Consider the following 12442-nt stretch of genomic DNA (forward strand, 5'->3'; position numbering starts at 1 on the left):
GGTAATTAGTCTGTGTAGTCTGGACCGCCCCTGAACGGCCTTATAAGGTAATTAGTCTGTGTAGTCTGGACCGCCCCTGAACGGCCTTATAAGGTAATTAGTCTGTGTAGTCTGGACCGCCCCTGAACGGCCTTATAAGGTAATTAGTCTGTGTAGTCTGGACCGCCCCTGAACGGCCTTATAAGGTAATTAGTCTGTGTAGACTGGACCGCCCCTGAACGGCCTTATAAGGTAATTAGTCTGTGTAGTCTGGACCTCCCCTGAACAGCCTTATAAGGTAATGCAGGGGCGGTCCAGACTACACTCTGATTACTGTGCTGTAATGTTCTGATTTTTTTTTAATTCTCCCCATATATACCAAATCTACTATTGGTATTTTACACATTTTCTTTTTACGCATATAACCTATTTCATAAAGTATTTTTTTCAGTGAGCCTATACTTTAATTCTCCATTTTACTTGTTACTTGACTTTTCTATTTTTTTAAAAGAGAAATGGGCCCAGATATTGTTAAAGAAACAGACTTGATTCAGTGTTAGACCGTTATACTGTTGGTCTGTTACCTGCCATTGACCTACACATAGTGAAGGAGGCCATGATTTTGGGATGAACCATTATTCTTGTAATTAGGGATTATGTTAAATAGTCTGCATTTTGATGAATATTGGTTCAGCCCACAGTTTACTTCCACTGACATGCGTACACTGTAATGCTTCAGTTTTGGAGTTCTAGCCTAAATATCTGCAAACACGTCTAAGAACAAACTCCATTTCTGCCATCTGCATTCATGGGCACTTGGTACTTTATAGCTAATGGCATTGTTATTGGCAATCCAGCTGCACAGTGGCTTTCAGTTCTTAATGAAACGTTTCATCTCGTGATCTAACCTGGAGATTGTCCTTCGCTACACCCGAGTATCGGCAGCAGCTGCAGTAGCGATGTAGTAATCTGAGCAGATATTTAGGATAGGCCTAGCTGGCAGTCAGATTTTGCTGTAACCATGTGAAGTTTTACGTTTTGTGTTTGTTTTTTGTTTTTTTCTCCTCATTTTGCTCTTGTTGCAGTTGCATCATAAATTATATTGTTGATGTAGGGATTCAGAGACTGAACACAAAATAAAGCTTTTATAAAAAATAAAAAAAAACACATAATACTCATGGTTTTATTATGCCTTTGTTAGTCAACGAACAAAATAGTTTTACTTAATATTGGTAAAATGCAAGAAATCTAAAAATACAAACCTGAAACTACATGAATGGGCATATAGTGTTATGATTCGGAATGGCATATATTCATAAACTGTCAAGTATTTGCATTAATGGTACCTGTCGATAATCCGGTCAGTGGGTTGATGCCTTTGCTAACTGGAAACAATGCGGTATGGACACTGTCGAATATACTACTGTTTGGCCATTAAACAAGGTCAGGTGTTTCCATTTCTGCTGACTTATGGTAGCAAAATATTCTGGATCAGCCCTGGTCACCCTGTTGAGGACCTAGTAATTTTTATGGACCTAGCCTTGATTACACCTTGTGAAGTGGCCCCAAAGTTTGGAGCTTGGCCCTATTAAAAAGTCCCTAACATGACCCTATAAAAATAAGCGCACAACAAAGATATTGGTCACTCTGTGTGGGTGGGTGCTCGAATAGGATAGAATCCAAAAAATTGTGTAACGTTTCAGTCTAATACTCATGCCTTCATCAGACTGCTATCCAGACATGAAACCGGAAAGGAGCACTATGCAAAAAAACGGGTAGCAGCCCATAAGATCTGAGCTTCTTTCCAGTTCCGAGTCTGAAGAGCAATCCATCTGATGAAGGTATTAGACCAAAACTTTACACAACTTTGATTACATTTCGAATAGTTTTTTTCTTTTTTGCACATTTAGTGTCGTATTATTTTTTGCATTTCATACAAAAATAAGTGCGTCGCCCCAATTTGGTATGTTTCTACTAAAAAAAATTAAATGGGTTGTTCGACAGTGAAAATATATATATTTTTTATTTTCTAAGTCATGGATGGTTTTAAAACAAAGGGGCGCTCCATTCACTGCTCCTGCGGTTCCAACACAGGCCACTAGGGCATCAGTGTCAGCTCTGTGTGGAAGTCAACGAGACTGCTACAGCCTGTGATTGGCTGTAGCAATCAGGTGGTTAGAAGTGAGCATCATAAGAGAAACCTGAATGATGCTCTCTTCTAGGCACTTGACTGCTGCAGCCAATCACTGGCTGCAGCAGTCCTGTTGACTTATGAATGAACCAGATATAGCAGCCTTGGCAGGTGACTATTCCTCCATTTGTTTTAAATCCATCCATTCTTGGTTTCAGGCAACCAGTTTAAGGCCACGGCCCCACTATCAGTATTCAGTCAGTATTTTTTCTCAGGAGTTGGAGCCAAAACCAGGTGAGGAACAATCAGAGAAAAGGTTTAATAGAAACAAGTCACCAATTCTGCATTTATCACCCACTCCTGGTTTTGTCTCCCACTCCTGAGAAAAAATACTGACCAAATACTGATAGTGGGGCCATGGCCTAAGGGACACATCAGGGGACATTGGGCTTGAGGGTCCTGTTAACCGATATCAAGGAAGTGCTACGGTCTTTCCTACCAAAGTTGTTTGTTGTCATTGCAGAATGGTTAACCTATAAAACATGTAGACTGCCCGTAGTCAGAACCTCCTTCATGTGCTCCAGTATATGTACAGAAAATATATGCTATAATTATTCAGAAGAAATACAGGTATTAAAGCTGACATGGGAGAAGATAGGAGGCTATTTGGTTCTAGCTGCATTGCCTTTGAATTGTGCCAAATGTATAAAGGTATCACACAGTTTGATAACCTTGACGTTCCTTTAGATATAATATTTTAATTTTAGCATTTTTTTTACTCTACCCCTACTCTAATGAGGTTGTGACTTTTTATAAATCTGTCTTAATCTTACTTGCATGGCTAATCACACCCACATTATACCAGACTTTTTATTAAATTTTGGTCAAAAGTTGACTTGACCCCAAAAAAACTAGTGCAAAACTTTTGATATTTTCCCCCTTCAACACCCTCCTGTTGGATTCAATAGAGTCCATCAAAGCAAGCAGCAGAGTTCCCAGCAGCTCACTCCGCCACATGGCTGGTGTCTAATAGGGGTATAGGCAAAGTGTGTCCTGATTGTGTAACACCTTTTTTTAACTTTTTTTTTTTCTTTTTCAGGAATTCATAGTTTTAAAGGTTCCGTTATGTTCAACCTCTAACCTAATCTACAGATTTAGAGGAAGGCAAAAACCCCACTGTGCCAATCGCCCCATATTAAGTGAAAAATTCCTTCACAAAGCCGCAATTGGACATGTTCCCTGAATCAAGTACCTGGAATATTATATTGATCATGAAAGGCATCCAGGTCTTCAGACTTTGGTTAGTGCAATCACCATTGCAACATGTGGTATCCGAGTACCATGATCTCACTGCTGTTACAGTAAAGAATCTATGATAAAGAAACCTTTCCATTAGATGTAGAAGTTGTCATCGTTGCAGGGGACTTAAAACATTTCAAGAAACGTACATTCTTAGTTATGCATTGTAAAACATTGAGAGATAGAATATCCAAAAACAAATCAAGAAAATTACATTGTATAAATTTATTTTCATTGAGAAATAAGTATTTGATCCCTCTGGCAAACAACACTTAATACTTGGTGGCAAAACCCTTGTTGGCAAGCAGAGCAGTCAGACGTTTTTGTAGTTGATGATGTGGTTTGCGCACATGTCAGGAGGAATTTTGGTCCACTCTTTGCAGATCATCTGTAAATCATTAAGATTTTGAGGCTGTCACTTGGCAACTCGGAGATTCATCTCCCTCAATAAGTTTTCTATAGTATTAAGGTCTGGAGACTGGCTAGGCCACTGCATGACCTTACTGTGCCTCTTTTTGAGCCACTCCTATGTTGCCTTGGCTGTATGTTTTGGGTCATGGTCTTGCTGGAAGACCCAGCCAACACCCATTTTTAAACCCTTTAAAGCCCATGACGTACTAATACGCGTCTGTGCCCTGGGACTTAAGAGCCAGATCCGTATTAGTACGTCATGCCGATCGCGCGAGCACACAGGCTGTGCGGACGCGATCGCCGCCGGGTGTCAGCTGATTGTCACAGCTGACACCCGGTACTATGTGCAGGGAGCGGTCCCGCACCGCTCCCAACACATTAACCCCCGCAATGCTGCAATCGAAGTCGATCGCAGCATTGCGGTGGATAAGGGGAGGTGATCGGGATACTCACCTCCTCTTCCGGCCTCCAGCGGCTTCCCGGATGTTGCCATGACGACCCGATGTCATCATGACAACATCTGGGTCACTAGACAGCAGGAAGATTTTTTGGTCATGCGCAGTACATGACCAAAACGATCTTCCCCCTGTGCAGCGCTGACTGCCTGCATGGTACAGGGATGGTGCTCCATCCCTATGCTATGCAGGCGATCAGAATAAAAAAAGTGAAAGTCCCATAGTGGGACAAAGTAAACAAATAATAAAAAACTGTCAGTGAAAAAAAATTGAAAAAATATTTAAAAAAAAAAAATCCACCAAAAATAAAAATATAATGTACCCATCAATAAATATTATGAAAAACAACAAACAAAAGCACACACATTTGGTATCGCCGCGTCCAGAACGACCTGACCTATAAAACTATCCCACTAGTTAACCCCTTCAGTGAACACTGTAAAAAAAAAAAAAAAAAAACGAAACAAAAAACAATGCTTTATCATCATACTGCCAAACAAAAAATGGAATAACACGCGATCAAAAAGACGGATGTAAATAAAAATGGTACCGCTGAAAACGTCCTCTCGTCCCGCAAAAAAAAAAACGCCATACAGCTCCATCAGCCGAAAAATAAGTTACGGCTCTCAGAATAAAGCGATGCAAAAAAATAATTTTTTCTATAAAATAGTTTTTGTGTAAAAGCGCCAAAACATAGAAAAACGACATAAATGTGGTACCGCTGTAAACGTACTGACCCGAAGAATAAAGCTACCTTATCAATTTTACCACACGCAGAGCAGAATTTAAAAAAAAAAAAAAAAACAATTCCTGAATTGTTGGTTTTTGTTTATTCTGCCTCCCAAAAATCGGAATAGAAAGCAATCAAAAAATGTCACGTGCCCGAAAATGGCACCAATAAAAACGTCAACTTGTCCCGCAAAAAACGAGCCGTCACATGACTGCCAAAATCTGGAAAAATTATAGCTCTCAAAATATGGCGATGCAAAAACTAGATTTTACAAAATATGTGGCTTTTAGTGTGTGACAGCTGTCAATCATAAAATCCCGATATGACTCTGGTATCGCTGTAATCGCACCGACCCGAAGAATAAAGTCGTCTAATCACTTATACCATACTAGGAACGGCGTAAAAAATAAACGCTAGGGTTGGTGTTGGTGTTAGGGTTAGGGTTGGGGTTAGAGGAGTTGTTGTTTTTTTCAAAAGTATAAAAAAAAAAAAAAAAAAAAAGACAATATGGCGACTAGTGTTGAGAGCAAGTGCTCGCTACTTGAGTTTGCATCGAGTGCTCGAGTCTCCGCCCCATATGCCTCGTGGCCAAAAAAATCTCACGAGGATTGCCCGCCATGCATGAGCGATCCCCCGCATGTTTTTTTTTGGGGTGTCTAATAACCGTGAAACATGCGGGCAGGGACTCGAGCGTGTCACTCGAGTTTGCATCGGGTACTCGGGTATGCACCATGTATCGCGGGTGCTCGAGTGACATGCTCGAGTCCCCGCCCGCATGTTTCACGGTTATTAGACACCCAAAAAAAACATGCGGGGATCGCTCGTGCATGGCAGGCAATCCCCGCAAGGTTTTTTTCGCCGCGAAGCATATGGGGCGGAGACTCGAGCATGTCACTTGAGCACCCGCGATACTCAGTTCATACCCGAGCACCCGATGCAAACTCAAGTAGCGAGCACTTGCGCTCAAGACTAATGACAACTTATTCAATATGATGACCTAATGTTATCAAATTCTGTGTCGTACCTCTGGGTTCAAAATGTTCACTATACCCCTTGATAAAATCCTTGAGGGGTGTAGTTTCCAAAATGGGGTCACTTGTGGGGGGGTTTCCACTATTTAGGCACATCAGGGGCTCTCCAAACGCAACATGGCGTCCCCTCTCGATTCCAGCCGATTTTTACGTTCAAAAAGTCACACAGTGCTCCTTCCCTTCTGAACTCGGCCGTGCGCCCAAACACTGTATTTTCCCCACATATGGGGTATTGGCGTACTCAGGAGAAATTGCACAAAAGTTTTTGGGGTCCATTTTCTCCTCTTACCCTTATGAAAATAAAAAAATTGGGGCTTAAACATCATTTTTTTGGAAAAAGTTTGATTTTTTTATTTTCACGGCTCCATGTTATAAACTTCTGTAAAGGACTTGAGGGTTCAAGGTGCTCACCACACATCTAGATAAGTTCCCTGAGGGGTCTAGTCACTTGTGGGGGGTTTCCATTGTTTAGGTACATCAGGGGCACATCCGCTAATTATTCAAGCAAATTTTACAATCAAAAAGTCAAATGGCGCTCCTTCCCTTCCGAACCCTGCCGTGCACCCAAACAGTGGTTTTCCCCCACATATGGGGTATTTGCTTACTCAGGAAAAATTGCACAACAAACTGCATGGTGCAATTTCTCCTGTTACCCTTATGAAAATGCAAAAGTAGAGGCTGAAAAAACATTTTTGTGGGAAAAATGTGAAAATTTTATTTTTTACGGCTCAATGTTATAAACTTCTGTGAAGCACCTGGGGGTTCAAGGTGCACACCACACATCTAGATAAGTTCCGAGGGGTCTAGTTTCCAAAATGGTGTCACGTGGGGGGTTTCCACTGTTTAGGCACATCAGGGGCTCCCCAAATGCAACATGGCGTCCGCTAATTATTCAAGCAAATTTTACATTCAAAAAGTCAAATGGCGCTCCTTCCCTTCCAAACCCTGCTGTGCGCCCAAACTGGTTTTTCCCCACATATGGGGTATCTGCATGCCCAGGGTAAATTGCACAACAAGTTTTGGGGTCCATTTTTTCCTGTTACCCCTGCGAAAAAAAAAAAATTGGGTCTAAAGTAACATTTTTGTGAAAAAAGTTAAATGTTCATTTTTTTCTTCCACATTCCAAAAATTCCTGTGAAGCACCTGAAGGGTTAATAAAGTTCTTGAATGTGGTTTTGAGCACCTTGAGGGGTGCAGTTTTTAGAATGGTGTCACTTTTGGGTATTTTCTGTCATAAAGGCCCCTCAAAGTGACTTCAAATATGATGTGGTCCCTAAATAAAATGGTTTTGTAAATTTTGTTGGAAAAATGAGAAATCGCTGGTCAACTTTTAACCCTTATAGCTCCCTAATAAAAAAAAAAAAATTGGGTTCCAAAATTGTGCTGATGTAAAGTAGACATGTGGGAAATGTTATTAACTATTTTGTGTGACATATCTCTGATTTAAGGGCATAAAAATTCAAGTTTTGAAAATTGCTAAGTTTTTGCCCAATTTCCGTTTTTTTTTTTTTCATAAATAAACGCAAGTGATATCGAAGAAATTTTACCACAATCATGAAGTACAATATATCACGAAAAAACAATCTCAGAATCAGGGGGATCCGTTGAAGCGTTCCAGAGTAATTACCTCATAAAGTGACCGTGGTCAGAATTGTAAAAATTGGCCTGGTCATTAACGTGCAAACCACCTTGGGTTGCAAAGGGGTTAATGACCTGGCGGAAAGACAGAGGTTGTCACTTTGGATGGAGCCAGGTACCATAAAATCCTTTCTCCCATTGATGTGTTGAAGTAGTCCTGTGTCCTAAGCAGAGAAACGCCCCCAAAACATAATGTTTCCACCTCCATGCATTTCTCTTCCTCCAAACACGGTGAGTTGAGTTAATGCCAAAGAGCTCAATTTGTGTCTCATCTGACCACAGCATCTTCTCCCAATAACTCACAGAATCATCCAGGTGTTCATTGGCAAACTTCAGATGGGCCTACACATGTGCCTTCTTGAGCAGGGGGACCTTGCGGGCACTGCAGGATTTTAAACCTTTAAGGTGTAATTTGTTACCAATGGTTTTCTTGGTGACTGTGGTCCCAGCTACCTTGAGAACATTAACAATTTCCCTCTGTGTAGTTTTAGGCTGATCTCTCACCTTCCTCATGATCAAGGATACCCAACGAGGTGAGATTTTGCATGGTGCCCCAGATCGATGTTGATTGACAGTCATTTTGTATTTCTTCCATTTTCTTACTATTGCACCAACAGTTGTCTCCTTCTCACCCAGCATCTTGCTTATGGTTTTGTAGCCCATTCCAGCTTTGTGCAGGTCTATGATCTTGTCCCTGACAGCCTTAGAAAGCTTTTTGGTCTTGCCCATGTTGTAGAGGTTAGAGTCTGACTGATTAATTGAGTCTGTGGACAGGAGTCTTTTAAACAAGTGACTATGTAAGACAGCTATCTTTAATGCAGGTAACGAGTTGATTAGGAGCGCCTAACTGGTCTGTAGGAGCCAGAACTCATAATGGTTTGTAGGGGATCAAATACTTATTTCTCGCTGCAAAATGCAAAAAAAAAAAAATCTAATTTATACAATGTGATTTTCTTTTCTTTTTTTTGGGGATATTCTATCTCTCAATGTTAACCGCTTCCCGACCGCCCACTGTATATAAACGTCGGCGCTGCCTGGGCTCTGTGCAGCGCCGACGTTTATTAACGGTCGGTGGTCCCTCAGCGCTCAGGACCCCCAGGGTCCTGCAGGCTCTGCGGTTGCGGTTCATATCAGTAGCAGTGACAGGGGACATCATCGGGACCTGATTGGATCAGGTCCCAATGATGTTAACCCTTTACTATCTTCTAGATGCCGCGATCTATAGCAATCGCGGCATTTAGAAGATAGTGAGAGGAGATGGGGTCGTCCACTTACCTCTCCGACGGCCCCCTGATGTCTGAGAGGACCTGCCGTTGTCTTGGCAGCCGGAGGTCACATGACCGCCTCTGGGTCTGCCATGTACGGTGTCCTGCTAGACTCAGCCTGCAGCTGAAGTCTAGCAGGAGACACTGACTATGAAACTGTCAGCAAAGCTCTCAAGCAATGCAATACATGTCTATTGCATTGCATGAGAACAGTGATTAGAAAAATAAAAATGAATGTCCCATTCAGGGACTAAGTAAAAATTTAAAAAAAAAAGTCTAAAAAATCACAAAATAAATAAATAAAATATTAAACCAACAAATCCGTATATTTATGCAAAAACAAACAAAGTACACATATTTGGTATCACCTCGTCCGAAACAACCCGATCTATAAAACTGTCACACTAACTCCTTCTGCGCACACCGTAATAAAAATAAATAAAAAACGGAGCAAAAAACTATGCTTTTTCATCATATCGCCAAACAAAAAGTGGAAAAATTGCGATCAAAAAGCAAAATGGAAATAAAAATGCTACCACTGAAAACGTCATCTTGTTCCGCAAAAAAAAAGCCGCCATACAGCTCCCATCAGCCGAAAAATCAAAAAGTTATAGCTCTCAGAATAAAGCGATGCAAAATATTTTTCCTATAAAATTTTTATTGTGTAAAAGCGCCAAAACATAAAAAAAATACGGTAACTGTAGTATCGCTGTAAACTTACTGACCCGAAGAATAATGCTGCCTGATCACTTTTACCACACGCAGAACGGCATAAAAAAAAAACCTCAAAAACAATTCCTGAATTGTTGGTTTTTGTTAATTTTACCTCCCAAAAAACGGAATAGAAAGCGATCAAAAAATGTCACGTACCCAAAAATGGTACCAATAAAAATGTCAACTCGTCCCGCAAAAAACAAGCCATCACATGACTCTTGTTGGCCGAAATATGGAAAAATTATAGCTCTCAAAATATGGCGATGCATAAAAACCCGATATAAATCTGGTATCTCTGTAATCGCACCGACCCGAAGAATAAAGTAATCTCATCACTAAGGGTATGTGCGCACGATACGTTTTTCAAGCGTTTTTTATGCGGAATTTCCGCAGCAGAAATGCTTTAAAAACGCTTGGTAATCTGTGCCCCATGATCACCAATGAAAATTTGCATGTTCTGTGCCATGCTGCGGATTTTCCTTGTGGAAAAATCCGCAGCATGTCCATTATTTGTGCATTTCTGCATGCGGATTTGAGGTCCCAATGGACTTGAAAAACGCAAGTCAAATCCGCATGTAAAAACGCTGCAAAAACACGTCAAAAATGCATGTAAAATCTGCAAGCGTTTTTGACTGCCAAGACCATGCAGAAACGCTGCAGAAATTTTCTGCTTCATTTCTGCAACGTGGGCACATACCCTTATACCGCATGAGGAACGGCGTAAAAAATAAATAAAACCAATTCTTCATCTGCTACTGATTTGTTTATTATGTCTCCCAAAGATCGCAGTATGCTCTGCTCACATTTATCCTGCACTCCGCGCTGAGCACTTACACCAGAGTTTCTGTGTAAATCTCTGAAATACGTGATTCAGACGGAACCCATGACGGAAGATTCCCTGTAATGAGGCAGATATAGGCCACTGTGGATGCCGTCTGGCCTGTGATCCCACGGTGTCATTTGTTTTAGGCGTGCATAAAAGTGCGGTTGGCCACAGTTTTGTGCACTTCTGAAAAAAAGGATACCGCTAAACAGAGGCCAGACGGAGTCCAGAGTAACTCTGCTGCCTCATTATAGTGAATGGATCCCGCAGGGGTTTCATCTGAATTACATCACTTGTAAATTTAGATGGAAACCCCGATGTAAGTGCTCAGCCTAGAGCGCCGGATAAATGTTACGTAAAATGTTCCCAATAAAAGCTTCAACTCAGTCCTCAAAAAAAGCTAGTCCCCACTCAGGTCCGTCATCTGTTAAAAATATAAGGGACTTCCAAGTTACTGATGGCAGAAAGGCTCTGGAAAAGCAAAATGGCCCTTGCCCCCCAAAAGAAATTCAGAAAATTTTGTGCTCCCAAATCCAAATGCCTATTCTACAATAATTTGTTCTCCAATTGTCAAATAGCGCTCCGTCTCCCCCAGATCTCGCCGTATGGCTGAGCGGCATGATACAGCCACATATGGGGTATTGACACTTTTAGAAGAAATTGTGTGACACATTTCGGCACCATTTTTACCCATTGCCCTGTGTGAAAATGTAAAATCTGAGGGTAAAACATTTTTTGTGGTAAAAATACAATTGTTTTCTTCACTGCCCAATGGTATAAATTTAAAAATTAAAAAATACTCACTACTTCCCTAGATGAATTCCTTGAGAGGTGTAGTTTACAAAATGGGGTCACTTGTGGGGGTTTCTGCTGTTTCGGCATGTCAGCGACTCTTCAAATGTGACATGGTGTCTGCAACCTATCCCAGCCAACATAGCGCTCCTTTCTCTTCCGAACCCTGCCGTACACCAAAGCAGTTGTTTTCCCCCACATATGGGGTATCGGCGTACTCAGGAGAAATTGTACAATAAATTTCATGGTGCAATTTCTCCTGTTATCCTCATGATAATGCAAAATTAGGGGATGAAAAACATTTTTTGTGGGAAAAATGTGAAAATTTTATTTTTATGGCTCAATATTATAAACTTCTGTGAAGCACCTGGGGGTGCAAGGTGCTCACCACACCTGTAGATAAGTTCCCTAAGGGGTCTAGTTTCCAAAATGGTGTCACTTGTGGGGGGTTTCCACTGTTTAGGCACATCAGGGGCTCCCCAAATGCAACATGGCGTCCGCTAATTATTCAAACAAATTTTACATTCAAAAAGTCTAATGGCGCTCCTTCCCTTCCGAACCCTGCAGTACGCCCAAACAGTGGTTTTCTGTCACATATGGGGTATCAGCACGCTCAAGAGAAATTGCACTACAAATTGTGTAGTCCATTTTTTCCTGTTACCCTTGTGAAAATAAAAAAATTGGGTCTAAAGTAACATTTTTGGGAAAAAAAGTTAAATGGTCATTGTTTTCTTCCACATTCCAAAAATTCCCTTGAAACACCTGAAGGGTTAATAAACTTCTTGAATGTGGTTTTGAGCACCTTGAGGGGTGCAGTTTTTAGAATGGTGTCACTTTTGGGTATTTTCTGTCATAAAGGCCTCTCAAAGTCACTTCAAATAAGATGTGGTCCCTAAAAAAAATGTTTTTGTAAATTTTGTTGGAAAAATGAGAAATCGCTGGTTAACTTTTAACCCTTATAGCTTCCTAACAAAAAAAATTTTGGTTCCAAAATTGTGCTGATGTAAAGTAGACATGTGGGAAATGTTATTTATTAACTATTTTGTGTGACATATCTCTCTGATTTAAGGGCATGAAAATTCAATGTTTGAAAAATTCCCTTGTAAATCTTCAGTCACCTTTTTGGGTCATTGCATTACACCAGGAGCCCGCCATTTGACAAATGCATTTAAAC

The sequence above is a fragment of the Phyllobates terribilis genome, unplaced genomic scaffold, assembly GCF_046119375.1.
Source record: "Phyllobates terribilis strain yellow unplaced genomic scaffold, ASM4611937v1 Scaffold_10__3_contigs__length_209671492, whole genome shotgun sequence".
In the NCBI taxonomy this organism is placed as follows: Eukaryota; Metazoa; Chordata; class Amphibia; order Anura; family Dendrobatidae; genus Phyllobates; species Phyllobates terribilis.